The sequence below is a fragment of the Bombina bombina genome, chromosome 5 (assembly GCF_027579735.1).
Source record: "Bombina bombina isolate aBomBom1 chromosome 5, aBomBom1.pri, whole genome shotgun sequence".
Taxonomy (NCBI): domain Eukaryota; kingdom Metazoa; phylum Chordata; class Amphibia; order Anura; family Bombinatoridae; genus Bombina; species Bombina bombina.
In genome coordinates this window covers 1,106,196,109-1,106,214,917 of record NC_069503.1, presented here as the reverse complement: position 1 = coordinate 1,106,214,917, position 18,809 = coordinate 1,106,196,109, and the positions used below count along the sequence as shown (strand labels likewise).

Sequence of the window (18,809 nt, the reverse complement as noted above, 5' to 3'; positions counted from 1 at the left end):
AAAAGTTTTTTTTCTTCATATTGGATCAGGATGCTGCTCCTATGAAAATTTCCTGGCGGAGGTCAGACAATCCAAGATCCTTTCCGCTTGCCTCTGTCTGCAGTCTACTGTTAGGCCTTCAGTGGCTCAATGTATGCAGGTAATTGGTCTGATGGTTGCTTCCATGGACATCGTTCCCTTTGCTCGATTCCATTTAAGAGCTCTGCAGTTATGCATGCTCAGACAATGGAACGGGGACCATTCAGATTGGTCTCAGATGATAGACTTAGATCAGTCGACAAGAGACTCTTTTGTTGTGGCTTTCTCAGGAGCATCCGTCTCGGGGCACATGCTTCCGGAGACCTTCTTGGGTGATTGTGACCATGGACGCCAGCCTGCTGGGCTGGGGAGCAGTTTGGGACTCGCGCAAGGGCTATGTACTTGGGAGGAGTCTGCTCTCCCCATGAACATTTTGGAGTTGAGAGCGATTTTCAGTGCTATGATGGCTTGGTCTCCGTTGTCTTTAGCCCAATTTATCAGGTTCCAGTCAGACAATATCACCTCAGTGACTTACATCAACCATCAGGGAGGAACTCGGAGTTCCTTAGCCATAAAGGAGGTGACTCAAATTGTTCAGTGGGCGGAAACTCACAATTGCTGTCTATCTGCCATCCACATTCCAGGAGTGGACAACTGGGAAGCGGACTTCCTGAGCAGACAGACTTTTCATCCTGGGGAGTGGGCTCTCCATCCGGAGGTGTTCTCCAGGTTAACACTCAAATGGGGGGTTCGGGAGTTGGATCTGATGGCGTCTCGTCATAACGCCAAGCTTCCAAGGTATGGTTCAAGGTCAAGAGATCCACAGGCTGTCCTGATAGATGCTCTGGCGGTTCCTTGGGATTTCAGTCTAGCATACCTTTTTCCTCCATTTGCTCTCCTTCCACGAGTCATTGCTCGTATCAAGCAGGAGAGAGCTTTGGTAATTCTAATTGCCCCTGCGTGGCCTTGCAGGACCTGGTATGCGGACCTAGTGAGGATGTTCTCTTCCACCTTGGAGGCTGCCTCTGAGGAAGGACTTTCTAACTCAGGGTCCATTCCTTCATCCAAATCTCGTTTCTCTGAATCTGACTGCTTGGAGATTAAACGCTAAGTCGATCATTGAGATCCTGATTCAGGCTCTGAAACCGGTTACTAGAAAGATTTACCATAAGGTATGGCGTAAATACCTTAATTGGTTTGAATCCAAGGGCTAGTCTTGCAGTAAGGTCAGGATTCCTAGTATTGTGTCCTTTCTTCAGGAAGGTCTGGAGAAAGGATTGTCAGTCAGCGCTCTAAAAGGTCAGATTTCTGCTTTGCCTATTTTGTTGCATAAACGTTTGACGGATGTGCCAGATGTTCAATCTTTTTGTCAGGTTCTGGCTAGAATCAGGTCTGTGTTTGTCTGTTGCTCCTCCTTGGAGCCTTAACCTTGTTCTTAAAGTTCTGCAGCAGGCTCCGTTTGAACCATTGCATTCCATAGATATTAAATTATTATCTTGGAAGGTTTTGTTTCTTTTTTGCTATTTCTTCTGCGCGGAGAGTTTCGGAACTCACGGTTTGCAGTGTGATTCGCCTTATCTTATATTTCATGCTGATAAGGTGGTTCTTTGTACTAAGTTGGGTTTCAGATAGAAATATTAATCAGGAAATTGTTGTTCCTTTATGTCATGTCCTAATCCTCCTTCTCATAAGGAACGTTTGTTGCACAATTTAGACGTTGTGCGTGCTCTGAAATTCTACCTACAGACGACTAAGGATTTTCCCAGTCCTCTCTCCTGTTTGCTTCTCAGGAAAGAGTAAGGGTCAGAAAGCTACTGCTACTTCTCTTTCTCTATGGTTGAGAAGTATAATTTGTTTGGCTTATGAGACTGCTGGTCAGCAGCTTCCTGAGAGAATTACAGCTCATTCCACGAGGGCTGTTTCCTCTTCTTGGGCTTTTAAAAATGAAGCTTCTGTGGAACAGATTTGCAAAACTGCTGCAACTTGGTCCTCTCTGCATACTTTTAAATTTTTTACAAATTTGATACTTTTGCCTCGGCTGAAGCTTCTTTTGGGAGAAAGGTTCTTCTAGCGGTGGTGCCTTCTGTTTAGGTCTACCTGTCTTGTTCTCCCTCCCTAGTCATCTGTGTCCTCTAGCTTGGGTATTGGTTTCCAACAGTAATTAAGGACGTCATGGACTCTCCATATCTTAGGAAAGAAAGCAAAATTTATGCTTACCTTATGATAAATGTATTTATTTCCGGATATGGTGAGTCCACAACCCCCACCCTTTATTCTAAAGACAGTTAATTTTGACTAAACCTCAGACACCTCTACACCTTGTGTTACTTCTTTTTTCCATTTCCCTCTGGTCGAATGACTGGGGTTTGTGGGAAGGGAAGTGATGCTTAACAGCTGGGCTGTGGTGCTCTTTGCCTCCTCCTGCTGGCCAGGAGTGATATCCCAACAGTAATTGAGGACGTTGTGGACTCACTATATCCAGAAATAAATACATTTATCAGGTAAGCATAAATTTTGTTTTTTAAAATGATTGTAATATTTATTTTTTATCTGATTCTTTACAAACGAGACTAGTGAATATAAATGCACAAAGGTACAATTTTAAAGGAAATGAAACTCAACGTTTTACTTCTAGGATTCAGACAGAGCATTACATTTTAAAAAAAAGTTTCCATTTTACTTCTATTAAATTTGCTTTGTTCTCATGGTTTTCACTTTTGAAGAGCATACCTAGGTAGGTAACATGTATTTGTCTCGAGCACTGCATGGCAGCAAATACAGCAGTCTGCTGTTTTCCATTTAGTACTCTTGCAGATGTATAACATTGTTAAATGTATTTCTGCAAAACGGCTGCCATATTGCACTCCAGGCACCCTCCTGAGCCTCCCTACCTGCTTTTGACTAAGGGATACCAAGAGAACAAAGTTATTTTTAATAATAGACGTGAATAGGAGACTTTTTCAAAATTGTATGCTTTATCTGAATCATGAAAGAACAAAATTTGGGTTTCATGTCCCTCCCCGAACCAAATATTAAGCTTTTAAAGGAAAAAAAATGTGCGTTATGTCCTGGATTTTTTTTTAAAGATATATATTTATTGATCTATAAAATATACAATGGACATGAACAGTATGTCCTGTATTTTTATTAGTCGTAGCAGTGGGAAATGCTTGGTTTTGTCATAACCAGATAAGCCATCTTTTTAATTAGGTAACTTAATATAATATATTATTACTATGATTATGATAACAATATAAATGTATAGAATTCTTTCTTACTATTAAATTATTTCCTTTATATCTCATCTATAAGTCAAATACCTAGAAGCCCAGTAGAAAGTTAAAAAGGGACAGTAAAGTCAAAATAAAACATTGCTGATTCAGACAGAACATGCAATTTTAAACAACTTTCCAGTTTACTTCTATTATCAACTTTGCTTTGTTCTCTTGTTCTCTTTTGCCGAAGAGTAAATCTAGGCAGGCTGATATAAGCTTAGGAGCGTGCATGTCTAGTACTCTGCTGCATTAGTTTGCTACTATGTATTTCATTGCCACAAACAATGTTGCATACTAGCATATGGCTAAATACAAGTGAGCTCACCAAAGATGACTTTTTAACAAAGGATACCACGCAAACAAAGCATTATTGATAACAGAAGTAAATTGGAAAGCCATTTAAAATGTAACGTTCTATCCAATCCGTTTGGTAACTTTGACTTTACTGCCCCTTTAAGCTACGTGTATATTCCCAAACGGTTTCTGTCGCTAGTCACTAGGAGGCAAATTCCTCAGTAGGCATCAGCTGCATGAGTTTGCCTGATACAAAGATAAGGGTCATGGCACAGTGGCCTATCAGCCCCCTGCAACATCTGCATTTGCTGGTTGCTGTGGGAACAGCATTGCCTGCTGAGCACTGCTGCAGAACTAGATACTAACTCTTGGGAAGCTAATAAAACCGTGTAAGCTTCGTAAACTTTTGACAAGTAGCACTCAGAATAAAGATTAACCCCCCACTAAATAATGCACTGCAGCTACTGAGCAGCTGTAAGTAGCTAACAAGTATTCATATACATTTATTAATACAATTAAACCATTTAAATATAAGCCATTGCTGAAATGTGCTGCTATATATGTTTCAAGATCGTTATGGTTGCAAAACCCATTTCACACTACACTGTTCCAGTGTTCTCTCCAGGACCTTTTTAATGGGCACACCACACAACTTTGTTTTACTGACCACCTGGCTAAACTTTTATGCAATATTATGCTAAAATAAACTAATATTTATTTTTTAAAGCTTTTTGCCCTATTTGTCATTAAGTCATTTTATGTTAAATTACACATTTTAATTTTAAAGGAAGATATATTGTTACTGATTTTCTGCATAAATTACTAAACAACAAAAAACAACTTTAGCACAGGGGTACAAAATAGCTAAGCTGTGAAGGGTTTAATTTAGGATGTAAAAAAAAATGTAGTTTGGAACAATCTTACTGTATCAGTCTAGTAATTCCTCTCAATGGGCTCAATTAAAGGATTACTAACTTTTACAACTTTTAGTATAAACAAAACACATATAATAATTAAGATGTATAAAGTATAACTTACTGACCTCTAAATGTTGAAAAACGAAGCCGCATAACATTATAAAAAGCATCTTTATTTTCGGACTATTACGTCATAATATCTAGCCCACAATTTTTGGCAAAAAGTGTTTGCAAACTCTAACCAATCATATTTTTTGTTTATGCATATCATTATCATACAAATTAGTTCTCATTTGTATGCGCACAAAATCAGCTGAAATAGCGCATGCACATTTTCAAATATTGAAGCCGAAATTACCCTTAGCTATATTGGAATCACGTTTGCACATTTGACCAAAATCTCTGCAATCAGTTCTCCAGGCTTTCTACGTACAATAGAAACACTATTAGCCTGCACGTCCTTATCGTCAGACAATAATTTATTGCTGGTTACGATGCAGAGTTGAAGGATCACCAGCTAAATCAGTAACTTATTTTGAATACTCTTCAAGATACGTTTTTATATAATCTTTCTGTTTGTTGCTGCATTTAGTTGGTTATTTTACATCGTAATATATATATATATATATATATATATATATATATATATATATATATATATATATATGTATATATTAATATTATTATTGTTTTTCTGTCAGTCTATTATTACATTTTATATTTTCTAATATCATTAATTAATTGTGCTTAACAATAGTTATCTAAACTTTTTTTTAAGAGTGTTAATATCAGTGATATACAAACATCTCTTAGAAATGTATGTTGTACATATATGCATCATTGTGATCAATTATTAAAATCCTTGTTATTCTCTTCAAATTGTCAGAATATTTTTTATATATATATATATTTATATATATATATATATATATATATATATATATATATACACGGAATTGTGGGTTTAGGAAGATATTTTTTTTTAGGACGTTATATTTAGCAAGATTGCTTGTTATTACTCTGGAAATTCTACAAGCGTACAACACTTACCTGTCAAAGTGCAGCTGGATCTTCTGATGTAGGATCAATAGAGTGTGTCTACTATTTTCCAGGCAGTCTTTCAGGGAGTGACGTTTGTGGTGACATTGCGCAATCTTCCGCATGAACAGATCGAATTTCAGGCCCATATTCCAACCTGGGTTGTCAGCAAGGATTGGACAGGAGCGAACGATACCCACGGAGTGGGTTTGGAAAGAAATTCATTTCTAAAAGAAAATTACTGCGATACGGTAAATATATCATAAAGAGATGATATTGAGAAAATGATTATTTAGGGTAGTTAGATTGTAAGCTGCATAGTTAATTTGCTTACAGTGGCCCTTTAAGGGGACAGTCAACTCCAGATTTTTTATTGTTCAAAAAGATAGATAAACCCTTTTTCCATCTAAAGTGGAGGAGAGTCCATGGCTTCATTCATTACTGTTGGGAATTAAGAACCTGGCCACCAGGAGGAGGCAAAGACACCCCAGCCAAAAGGCTTAAATAACTCCCCCACTTTCCTCATCCCCCAGTCATTCTTTGCCTTTCGTTACAGGAGGATGGCAGAGAAGTGCCAAGGATTCGGAGTAGTCTCCTATGGAGGGTAGTACTCTTCCGTTTGGGACTGGAGTTTTAAGTAGTCCTGTCAGCCTCTCATTGAGAGCCTGGGCGAAAGTTAGCGTCCGGAGATGCAGGGAGAGTCTTTCTGTGAAACCATCCCGACTCATATTAACAGCTCCACAAGCAATCAACGTTGACGAGTTTCACTGCCTGCTTTTTGCACTCAAGTCAATGTCAGGGGCGAAGCTACTAACCTGTCACACTTGAAGGGCCGTGTTCCTGTTCTACGGCGTAGATTCTGGTAAGATCGTTTCATTTTTTATTCATAATGATAACACGGAAGACAGGGTCACAGTGTGACGCCTTTTATCTTTAAAGAATCAAGGGTTAATATTCCTGGAAAGGGGATAATTGAACACGGGGGGTTTATACATGATATTGTTTGTGTCATTGCTGCGTTATGTGCGAGATGAGGCTCTGGCAATGTGTGGAACTTTCAGGTTACTGGCGGGAGTATTGCGCGGTCCTTTTTGGCGCGTTTTCTCCTTAGTGCAGGGGTGGTCCTGCGAGGCATTCCATGTGACCAGGTGTGCCTATCTCTTTTCCTCTGTTGATGAGCGGTGCAGGAGACAAAATGGTTTCTGTAGTCCGGGTCCTAGGAGGTAGTGAGTGCCCTTGGAGGTATAAAGGTGCCTATTTATAAGTTAAGCTAGTCTGTAATAAAAGTGCAAGCTATGGAGGACTCTGACGCATTAGCTGGTTCTCCCTCTTTAACAAAGTCTCATTCCTGTGTTTATTGTGAGGAGCTTCTGGTAGATCAGCCTGCTCAACTATGTTCCACATGCCTTGATAAAGTTACGACATCTATATGTAAACAGATGTCTAGTGCTACTGAGCTGTCCACCTCTGAGGGTTCCTCATCCCGTGAGGTGAGTTCCCTGCATTCATCTCCAATTGCACATGCAGCACCCCGGGGTCCAACTGTTACTCCTTCGGGAGAGATTTGTTGGCCGTCAGACTTTGCGGACCAACTGGAATTGGCGGTTTTGAAAGTGATCCATGCCTTACCATGTTCTGCTAAACGCAGGGTGTATCATGGCGGCCCGGCCAAGGGGTTGTCTATGCCGATGGAAATCCCATAGGCATTATACGATGACGAGGCTCACTCCGACTTCTGGGTCGGAGTCTATGTCATCTAAACCTCCGGCTGCGGAGGAGCCTGATTTTAGGTTTAGGATGGAGAATTTGCGCTTTTTGCTGAGGCAGGTGCGTGTTACTCTGGAGGTTCCGGAGCCTAAGATTCCGGAGGAATCTTCAATTCCTAAGCTAGATAAGGTATACGAGGACAGGGTAGTACCTCAGACTTTCCCGGTTCCCGTTAAGATGGCTAATATTATTAAGAATGAATGGGAGCGATTAGGTTCTTCCTTTTCTCCTTCTTCCTTTAAGAAACTGTTCCCATGTTCCGGACTCTCAGCTTGAGCTGTGGGGTTCCGTCCCTAAGGTGGATTGTGCTATCTCTACGCTTGCAAAGCGGACATCTATTCCCCTCAAGGATAGTTTGTCGTTTATAGAGCCCATGGATAAAAAGCTGGAAAACATGTTAAGAAAGATCCCTGTGTGAAATGGTTGAGGGGGAGACTTCCATCGACGAGATACAGGATAAGATTAAGGCACTGAAGGTTGGCAATTCTTTCATCTGTGATGCCAATATGCAAATTATTTGCATGAATGCTAAGGTGTCAGGTTTTTCAGTTTTAGCTCGCAGGGCTCTGTGGCTAAAGTCTTGGTCTGCGGATATGACCTCTAAGTTGAGGCTGTTGTCCCTGCTTTTTCAAGGAAAGATTCTGTTTGGTCCAGGATTGGATTTGATCATATCCACGGTTACAGGAGGCAAGGGAGCTTTCCTACCGCAGGATAAGAAAGCTAAGCCTAAGGGATCTACTTTTCGTCCCTTTCATGCGGACAAGGCCCAGCGCCAGCAGCCCGCCGTGAAAGCAGACCAGTCCAAGGGAACTTGGAAGCCAGCTCAATCTTGGAACAAGTCTAAGCAGAGTAAGAAGCCCGCCGAGAATAAATCGGCATACAGGGTCGGCCCCCGACCGGTCTCCGGACCAAGTAGGGGGCAGATTATCTATCTTCTCAGAAGCCTGGTTGCAGGACGTTCAGGACCCTTGGGTTCTGGAAGTGGTCACCCAGGGTTACAGGATAGGGTTCAGATCCCATCTGCCCAGGGGCAGATTCCTCCTGTCAAACCTATCTTCAAGACCAGAAAAGAGAGAGGCCTTACTAGAGTGTGTGAGAGATCTCGCCTCTCTCGGCGTTATCGTACCAGTACCCCAAGCAGAACGGGGTCTAGGGTACTATTCCAATCTTTTTGTGGTTCCTAGGAAGGAGGGCACGTTTCGCCAGATTCTGGACCTAAAGTGTTCAAACAAGTTTCTGAGTGTTCCATCGTTCAAAATGGAAACAATCACATCTATCCTGCCCCTAGTTCAAGAGGGACAGTTCATGACGACTATAGACTTGAAGGACACTTACCTTCATGTGCCAATTCACAGGAACCACTTCAAGCTCCTAAGATTTGCATTTCTGGAACAACACTTCCAGTTTGTGGCCCTTCCCTTTGGTCTGGCGATGGCCCCTAGAGTCTTCATGAAGGTTCTGGGGGCGCTACTTGCAGTGGCCTGATCCAGAGGCATTGCTGTGGCCGGCGCCTTATCTGGACGACATCCTAGTCCAGGCACCGTCGCTCAATCTTGCAGAGGATCATTCAAGGGCTCTTCTTCTTTTGCTCCAATCTCACGGTTGGAAGATCAACTCAGGAAAGAGTTCCCTGGTTCCTAGCAACAGGGCGGAGTTCCTGGGCACAATAATAGACTCTATGTCCATGAAAATATTTCTCACAGACCATCGACGCAGGAAGATTGCGTCCTCCTGTCTTGCCCTTCAGTCCTCCTCAGGCCCCTCGGTGGCTCAGTGTATAGAGGTAATCAGACTCATGGTTTCAAGCATAGACGTCATCCCATTCGACAGGTTCCATCTCAGACCTCTTCAGTTGTGCATGTTGAGACAGCGGAACGGCAATCATTCAGATCTATCACAGCAGATATCCATGGATGTTCGGACTTGAAACTCCCTCTCGGTGGATCCGTCTGGAGCAACTGTCCATGGGGACATCCTTCTTGAGACCGTCCTGGGAGATTGGGACCACGGAAGCCAGTCTGGCAGGATGGGGAGCTGTTTGGGGTGCCAGGATGGCACAAGGAAAATGGTCCCGGGAGGAGTCTCTCCTTCAGATAAATATTCTGGAACTCAGAGCAATCTACAATGCTCTGAATGCATGGCCTCCTCTGAGTTCGTTCAGCTTTATCAGATTCCAGACCGACAACATTACCTCAGTGGCTTACATCAACCAGCAGGGGGGTATGAGGAGCTCCCTAGCAATGAGGGAGGTGTCTCGGATCTTGGAGTGGGCGGAGTCCCACAGCTGCTTGCTCTCAGCAATTCACATTCCAGGTGTGGACAACTGGGAAGCGGACTTTCTCAGCAGACAATCCTTCCATCCAGGGGAATGGTCTCTTCACCCCGAGGTGTTTGCGGATATTTGTCTCAGATGGGGAACACCAGAGATAGATCTCATGGCGTCCAGACTCCATTGCAAGCTACCCCGATACAGGTCGAGGGCCAGGGATCCCCAGGCAAAGCTGATAGATGCCTTAGCGGTACCTTGGGGGTTCAGTCTAGCTTACATTTTTCCACCGTTACCACTTCTACCTCGTGTAGTGGCACGCATCAAACAGGAGCGAGCTTCGGCCATTCTGATTGCTCCATCGTGGCCGCGGAGGATGTGGTTTGCGGATCTCGTGGGGATGTCATCCTCTCCGCCGTGGAGGTTACCCTGTCGCAGGGATCTGCTGGAACAGGGCCCTTTTCAACATCGGAATCTAGATTCTCTGAGTCTGACTGCGTGGAGATTGAACGCCTAGACTTGGCCAAGAGAGGCTTTACTGAAAGTGTGATTGATACGCTAATCCAGGGAAGGAAGCCAGTCATTCGTCGCATCTACCATAAGGTGTGGAGGACTTACTTGTGTGAGAAGCATGGATATCCTTGGCACAAGGTGAAGGTATCCAGGATTCTGTCCTTTCTCCAATATGGTTTGGAGAAGGTTCTTGCCGCCAGTTCCTTAAAGGGACAGATTTCAGCATTATCCGTCTTGTTGCATAGGAGGCTCGCTGAGCTCCCTGACATTCAATCTTTTGTTCAGGCTCTGTCTAGAATCAGGCCTGTCTTTAGACAGTCTGCTCCTCCATGGAGCTTAAACTTGGTCCTTAGGGTATTGCAGAAGTTTCCGTTTGAGCCTATGCATTCTGTTGACATTAAAGATTCTGTACTGGAAGGTTCTCTTCCTGTTGGCTATTGCATTGGTACGCAGAGTATCTGAACTGGCTGCCTTGCAATGTGAGCCTCCTTTTCTGGTTTTTCATGCGGATAAGGCTATACTTTGCACTGGTTTGGGGTTTCTTCCCAAGGTGGTGTCTAACCGTAACATCAATCAGGAAATAGTTGTTCCTTCTTTGTGTCCTAACCCTTCTTCTAAGGAGAGGTTACTTCATAACCTGGATGTGGTTCGTGCCTTGAAGCTCTATCTTCAGGCTACGAAGGATTTCAGACAGTCTACATCTCTTTTTGTGGTGTATTCAGGGAAGCGCAAGGGGCAGAGGGCCTCTTCTATTTTTTTTGTCCTTTTGGTTGAGGAACTTGATTCGCCTTGCCTATGAGTCAGTGGGACATAAGCCTCCTCACGGCTCATTCAACAAGAGCTGTGACTTCGTCTTGGGCCTTCAAGAATGAGGCCTCTATGGAACAAATTTGTAAGGCAGCTACCTGGTCCTCCTTACACACTTTTACAAAGTTTTACAAGTTTGACGTTTTTGCTGCTGCAGAAGCTGTTTTTGGGAGAAAGGCTGTCGTACCCTCAGATTAGGATCCGCCTTTTACCCTCCCGGTTTCATTCAGTGTCCTCTAGAGCTTGGGTATATGTTCCCAACAGTAATTAATGAAGCCGTGGACTCTTCTCCCTTTTAGATGGAAAACATAATTTATGCTTACCTGATAATTTCATTTCGATCGAGGGGAAGAGAGTCCACAGCTCCTGCTTGTATCTCCGATGGGCGGACCTAAGTTTGATTAATCTTCTGGCACCATTTATACCCTATTTCTCCTGCTGTTCCTTGTTCCCTCGGCAGAATGACTGGGGGATGAGGGAAGTGGGGGAGGTATTTAAGCCTTTGGCTGGGGTGTCTTTGCCTCCTCCTGGTGGCCAGGTTCTTAATTCCCAACAGTAATGAACGAAGCCGTGGACTCTCCTCCCCTCGATGGAAATGAAATTATCAGGTAAGCATAATTTGTTACCCATTCCCAATTTTCCATAACCAACATGGTTATAATAATATACTTTTTACCTCTGTGATTATCTTGTATCTAAGCCTCTGCAAACTACCCCTTTATTTTAGTTCTTTTAACACACTTGGGACGAGATTACATATGGAGGGCAAGCTTCAGCGCAACTGCTGAAACCCGCGCTGCCAGTAATTTCACCTTGCACATCGGGGGTATCACATAAACCCCGCCGGAAGTTCATAAAGTGCTGCAAGTCGGATAAACTAGCTATGTCCAGAAATGAGCGTAAATACAAATTTCTAGAGTCGCCAGCGACTTGTGGCACTTTAGAAACTGCCGGCGCCTAAGAAAATAAAAAATCAAATCTCCCGTAAACGTCTAACCCGCCTCCCAAAAATAAACCAGACACTTAAAAACCCCTATTTTTGCCATCAAACCCACATCGCAACTAATAATAAATGTATTAACATCTAAACCGAAAACCCCCCACAACGCAATATGCCTAATTAAACTATTAACCCCTAATCCGCCATTCACACACATATTGCGATCTACCTAATAAAAGTATTAACCCCTAAATCCACCAACCCCAACATCACAAACTACCTAATAAATGTATTAACACATTGCTTTAAACCTGATTTGAACAGCCAATAGGATTTCAGTAGCTCTCATCCTATTGACTGATTGGAATTTGAAGAATTAAATCAGCCAATAGGAATGCATATTTAAACGCGTACCTTGAATTCACTATTCAGTGTACAGCGGTGATCGTACGAAGATGATCCTCCACGCTCCATCGCTCCGCGGTCGCTGGTCATGCTCTGCGCCGGCCTGGTCCTGGATGAAGAAGGAAGTGGTCCCCGCTTGGAAGAAGATGTCAGCCGCTTGAAAGAAGACTACACCGCTGCCTGGAACAAGACCTTCTCCGCCGGACTTCAGGAACCGTGAGTACCTATTTGGGGGTTAGATTTAGGATTTTTTCTTTTTTTGATTAGGGATTTATTGGGCACTTTTAAACACCTGAATGCCCTTTCAAGGGCAGTAAAAGAGCGGAATGCACTTTTAAGGTCAATGACCATTCAAATGCCCCTTTAGGGGCAATGGGTAGTTTTAGGATTTTTTAGTGTTAGTTTTTTTTATTTTGGGTGGTTTGGTGGGTGAAGGGTTTTACTGTTAGAGGGGGGATTTAGTATTTTTTGTAAGGTAAAAAAGCTGTTTAACTTAGGGCAATGCACTATAAAAGGTCCTTTTAATGGCTATTGATAGTTTAGTATTAGATAGGGGGTGTTTTTTATTTTGTGGGGGCTTTTTTATTTTCATAGGAATTAGGTTAAAAATTTTTATTTTTGATAATTTGGTTTATTATTTTATGTAATGTTAGACTTTTTTTGTAATCTTAGATTAGTTTAATCTTAATTTTTTATTTTTTTTAAGTAATGTTAGCTATTTTATTTGTAACTTAGTATTTTTTTATTTAGGTAATTGGGGTTAATTTAAGGGGGTGTTAGGTTAGGGGGCTTAGTAATTTAATTAGTTATTTGCGTTGTGCGGGTTTAATGGATTAGGTTTTAATAGATTTATTAGGTTACGGTGCTCACATTTTCAGCGCAAAGGCTTGCTGCACCTGCCTATGTGTGGCGAGGTGAAAATTGAGTAAAATTTCTCAATTTTCGCTGCGTAAGTTTTTCCACTGAATATGTGATACCGATTTGCGATGCAGTTCTATGTTAAATTATGGGAGTAACAATTGCGGGCAATGGGTGAAATATATGCGCCACATTTATATATGATACCAAAACCGCGTAAAAGCCGGCGCCGCATATGTAATCTTGCACTTGCATTTTAGCCAATCGGTGCTGACTCATAAATAACTTCACGAGAGTGAGCACAATGTTATCTATATGACACACATGAACTTGCACTGTCTAACTGAAAACTGTCTAAATGCACAGAGATAAGAGGCGGCATTCAGCGGTTTAGAAAACAGTTTGAGCCTGTCTAGGTTTAGCTTTCAACAAAGAATACCAAGAGAACAAAGCAAAGTTGATGATAAAAGTAAATTTTGAAAGTTGTTTAAAATGACATGTGTGTATATGTATATAGATGTGTGTGTGTGTGTGTGTGTGTATATAGGGGGGTTGCTGTGTTCCTTGTTCAGAGAGAAATTGCCTGGTATTTCGGCGCTGACTGACCGTAATAGGCGTTATCTGATTGATATACTACAGGAAAGTTCTACTCTGTGGATAGCATTACTGGGCTAAAAAGCTGCACCCAGGTGGTAAATCGCCATAGAACAGGCTAACAATGGTATTGACCCAGTTGTTCGTTCCTGTGAGTGCACTTCTCTCTGTATGTATTTAGTCTCCCTATGGGAAAAAGGGGCAACCAGGCGTGGACTCCTTGCTCAGTGTGCTTAGAGGAATATGGCTACACCTCACTGACAAGGCCCAATGAAGGCCGAAACGATCGTCTGGGGTTGCTGTGTTCCTTGTTCAGAGAGGAATTGCCTGGTATTTTGGCGCTGGACTGACCGTAATAGGCGGGATCAGACTGATATACTACAGGAAAGTTATACTCTGTGAAAGGCATTACTGGGCTAAAAAGCTGCACCCAGGTGGTAAATCGCCATAGAACAGGCTAACAATGTTATTGAGCCAGTTGTTCGTTCCTGTGAGTGCACTTCTCTCTGTATGTGTGTATATGTGTATGTATGTGTGTGTATGTATATATATATATATATATATATATATATATATATATATATATATATATATATATATATATATATATCTTTAATTTGCATGTAGGTGCTCCCACTCAAGGTGATCACTATTAACCATATATTAAAACATATATAGGGGGTTTATTTTAAAGAGGAGCTTCTAGGCTTTAAAATAAGGGGACATGGTGTCTCTAGGCTTTTTTGATGGCCTGTTATAATGTGCTATGTAGTGTTTTAACATTTTTATTATTTTTTTTTTTTTTATTCAATTACCTTTAAAACGGTGTGTCTTGGGGGTCTCTAGGAATTTTAAACAACTTTCCAAATTACTTCTGTTGTCTAATTTGCTTCATTCTACTTTGTATCCTTAGTTGAAAAGAATACCTAGGTAGGCTCAGGATCAGCAATGCATTACTGGGAACTAGCAGCTGATTGGTAGCTGCACACAAATGCCTCTTTTCATTGGTTCACCAGATATGATACTAAGAGTATGAATGAAATTTGATAATAGAAGTAAGTTGTGTAAAATCTGCTACTGTGCACTTTCTGGTTTCCTGAGCTTGGTGACATCACCACGCCCATATGTGGTGACATCACCGGCATTGCCGAATTCCCCTAACGATGCCAGGCCACCTTGTAGTGTTTCGTAGACAATTAATTAAAAAAACGAAATGCTAAAATACTACAAATTTGTAAATTCTGTTTTGTAGCTAATCTGTTTTTAGTTTATACTTTTAATAAATATTGGTAAATTTTATGCCAATGTTAGCGATGATGAAATAAGATCACTCTGTAAATATATCACTTGTAAGCACACACATGTAATAATTTAGTTACTATTTGTTTGCTTTTTATCCCCTGGTTGTTAAAAGGGCTGCAGCACATTTCTATACAGCATGTTGCACGCTTCTCAGGCAGCCACATGATTAATACTACATGTAATATTGTTAAATGTGTTTTTATATATATATATACATTTTGTATTTGTTTTTAGAATATTTTTTACTATTTATTTCCCAGTTTTGATTGGTAGCTCTCCTATTTGATGATCTGGTAATTTACATACAGGTGTGTAATTATTATTACGTTTACTTGCCCACAGTTTTTACCCTGGATTTAGATCATACAAACTGATGGGATTCAAAATCTACCATGTTTTTTCAAGTCTTATTTTTAGATGCCGACATTTGATGAGTATATAGTCTGTAGCAGAGCTTTGTTAAACTGACTGATTGCACTAAGTAGATTTTTTTTTTCTCCTTTAGGGCATTTGAGGTTTTGACAGCTGTGTAATGCTTTTGTAGCGTTAGATGTGATAGGCTGTGGAATTTTTTTTTGTAGCTTTGAGGGAGGAAATATGAAACTGTAGCTTGTTCTTAAAATAAAATATCAGCATGGTTTATTAATGCCTGTGCTTGTCCCAAAAACATTATTTTGCATTTTGAACGTCTGTTTAGGGGAAAACCTTCTAGCAACGTGAGATATTTTCTGTTGTTTATTATTATTATTATTATTTTTTGTGTGTTTAAAAACAGTAGAGAAATGATAGGCTAAAGGCCTGCAGTGGGCAACATTTGAAATTACAGCTGCTTCCACATCTGTTCTGAAGCTTTGATTATCGTATTCGATGGAGAAGGATCTTATAATCCCATATATGATTATCTTCACTAGGGTCAGCCTGTGTGTTTTGGTAATGTCTACATAGAGAGGTGAAATACATGTTATAAAAATGTTATAAGATGTGAATGTTATAACTATTAATTTCCTACAAATATTATAACTGTTAATTTCTTACAATAAAATGATTTCCTTATATTGACTGATTGGCCTCAACATAAAAGATAAAAAAAAAAATGGTGTGTTGATCTAGAACAGTTATTCTCAACCAGGGTGTCACAGCAACCATGTGGCGGTGTCCCAGAGAATTGGGGTTTGAAATGGTCTGTGTAAGGTACATAGTGATACAGTGATTGTTGTTTAAAGTTTTCTAACCTTTGTGGGAATGCAGGTGCATAGCCTTTACTAGACATCATACTACTATGTATCTTTCTGCAAGCATAAATATAATCCTTTCATTTTATCACCGTACATTTTATGTTTCCTAAATACTTCTAAGTTCACCATATTTGCATTCTATATAATTTTAATACATTAATGGTGTCCAGGGTATATTTAGACATGAACAAGGGGTCTCACTAATTCAAAAATGTATTAATTGTTGTAAATCAAAAAGTGGAATCCACTGTACAAGGGTCTACAGATATGTGGGGTTTCTAATATTATATACAAAAGTATCAATATTAAAAATGGATTCCATGAGACTTGGAAGTACAAGGCTCTTGTATTTGTATTTTATTCTGTATTGCCTTAATCAGATATGACTATGGCTTATATATATGTATGTATAGATATATGTATCTGTATCTATGTATGTGTGCTCATGTATTATACTGTGCAAAAGTCTTAGGCCACCATTAGATTTGTTGTTTTGGCAATGGTATAATGACCCAATATAATTATGTCTGTCAATTTATTAGAATACAAACAGAAAATACAGGATATTTGTTTGCAGAATTAAAAAACGGAAAAAAATCCGACCCCCCCCCAGCTTCTATAGACTAAAGTGGCAAGTATTTAGTGTGACCTCTCCTTACAATTGAGCAATAGCAGGAACCTGGCTCTTATAAACCTAAATGGAATGGAGACCTAATTAATGTCATTACTAACACCTGTCCTACTATTTCATGTCAAAATGGCTGCTGCGAAAAAGGTCCATTACACCATATTTGTACAAGACATGCTTGAGCATTACATACACATGTGGTATAAGTTTAATTAATTGAAAGCTTGCTAATAAGACCAACTTTCAATCACATCATTCCATTCAAAATGCCAATGATCACAGAATTTGTTTCAACATTTGGGTATCATGGCCCTTTAACAAAGATTGGAATGAAGATCAATGGAGTGGAAAAGAGTATTATGGAGTGATGAATCCAAGTTTGACATTTTTGGGTCCAAACGTCGACAATATGTGAGAAGAAGAGTTGGAGAGAGATGGAAAAATTAGTGCTTGCGGCCTTCAGTGAAAAATTGTGGAGGTTCTGTCCTGGTTTGGGGCTGCATTTCTGCCAATGGTGTTGGTGATATTGTCTGAATTGATGGGATCATGAATGCTGAAAAGTACAGACAGGTTTTAATTCATCATGCCATTCCTTCCGGAAAGCGACTGATTGGGAATGGTTTTATTTTTAAGCATGATAACGATCCCAAGCACACTGCTAATGCAGTGAAATCATATTTGGAGAGAAAAACAGCTGATAAAACACTGACAGTTATGGACTGGCCTCTACAGAGTCCAGATCTGAACATTATAGAGGCAGTATAGGATCCCCTGGACAGAGAAATACATAAAAGACAAGACAAGAGACAACCTTTTATGTATGTGTGTGAGTAATAAATATATATATGTATTACTCACACACACATTATATAATAACCCAAGAAAAGTTGGATTTGCATTTCACAGCTTCAAGGCCTAGAAAGGAACTAGCCGCATCAAGCTAAATGTTAGCTGCTGGTGGAGGCTGGCAGGGGGGGGGGTGTTGCTGTCATGGAGACTCCAAACCCGGGAGCTAGGGCTTAATTTTAAAGCGCCAGTGACTCTAAGGCCTGGGTTTGTCAAGCCCTGCGTTAAAGGGACATGAAAGTGAAAATTAAACTTTAATGATTCAGATAGAATATATAATTTCTCCAACATAGGTGTGTCCGGTCCACGGCGTCATCCTTACTTGTGGGATATTCTCTTCCCCAACAGGAAATGGCAAAGAGCCCAGCAAAGCTGGTCACATGATCCCTCCTAGGCTCCGCCTTCCCCAGTCATTCTCTTTGCCGTTGTACAGGCAACATCTCCACGGAGATGGCTTAGAGTTTTTTAGTGTTTAACTGTAGTTTTTATTATTCAATCAAGAGTTTGTTATTTTAAAATAGTGCTGGTATGTACTATTTACTCTGAAACAGAAAAGAGATGAAGATTTCTGTTTGTAAGAGGAAAATGATTTTAGCAACCGTTACTAAAATCGATGGCTGTTTCCACACAGGACTGTTGAGAGGAATTAACTTCAGTTGGGGGAACAGTGAGCAGACTTTTGCTGCTTGAGGTATGACACATTCTAACAAGACGATGTAATGCTGGAAGCTGTCATTTTCCCTATGGGATCCGGTAAGCCATTTTTATTACAGAAAGAAAAAAAGGGCTTCACAAGGGCTTTTTAAGACTGTAGCCATTTTCTGGGCTAAATCGATTTATATATAAACATATTTTATACTCCATAGCCTTGAGGAATTATTTTAATCTTGGGAATTATGTAAAATAACCGGCAGGCACTGTATTGGACACCTTATTCTCTAGGGGCTTTCCCTAATCATAGGCAGAGTCTCATTTTCGCGCCTCTATTGCGCACTTGTTTTTGAGAAGCATGACATGCAGATGCATGTGTGAGGAGCTCTGATACATAGAAAAGACTTTCTGAAGGCGTCATTTGGTATCGTATTCCCCTTTGGGCTTGGTTGGGT

At 40.7% G+C, this 18,809-nt stretch overlaps 1 protein-coding gene across 5 annotated transcripts in view; it reads left to right on the top strand.

Annotated features, from left to right (window-relative positions):
• Positions 1–18,809, top strand: part of PTK2 (protein tyrosine kinase 2) — a 773,150-nt gene that overhangs the window by 69,504 nt on the left and 684,837 nt on the right. Inside the window, exon 1 of one of the 5 annotated variants that reach the window (XM_053715393.1) lies at positions 5,715–5,793. The exons of 3 other annotated variants lie outside the window; for them this stretch is intronic. The gene's annotated coding sequence lies outside the window, so the exon portion shown is untranslated. Of the gene's footprint in view, positions 1–5,714; positions 5,794–18,809 lie in introns of those variants that run through there. One more of the 5 variants, XM_053715389.1, reaches the window with a different exon arrangement.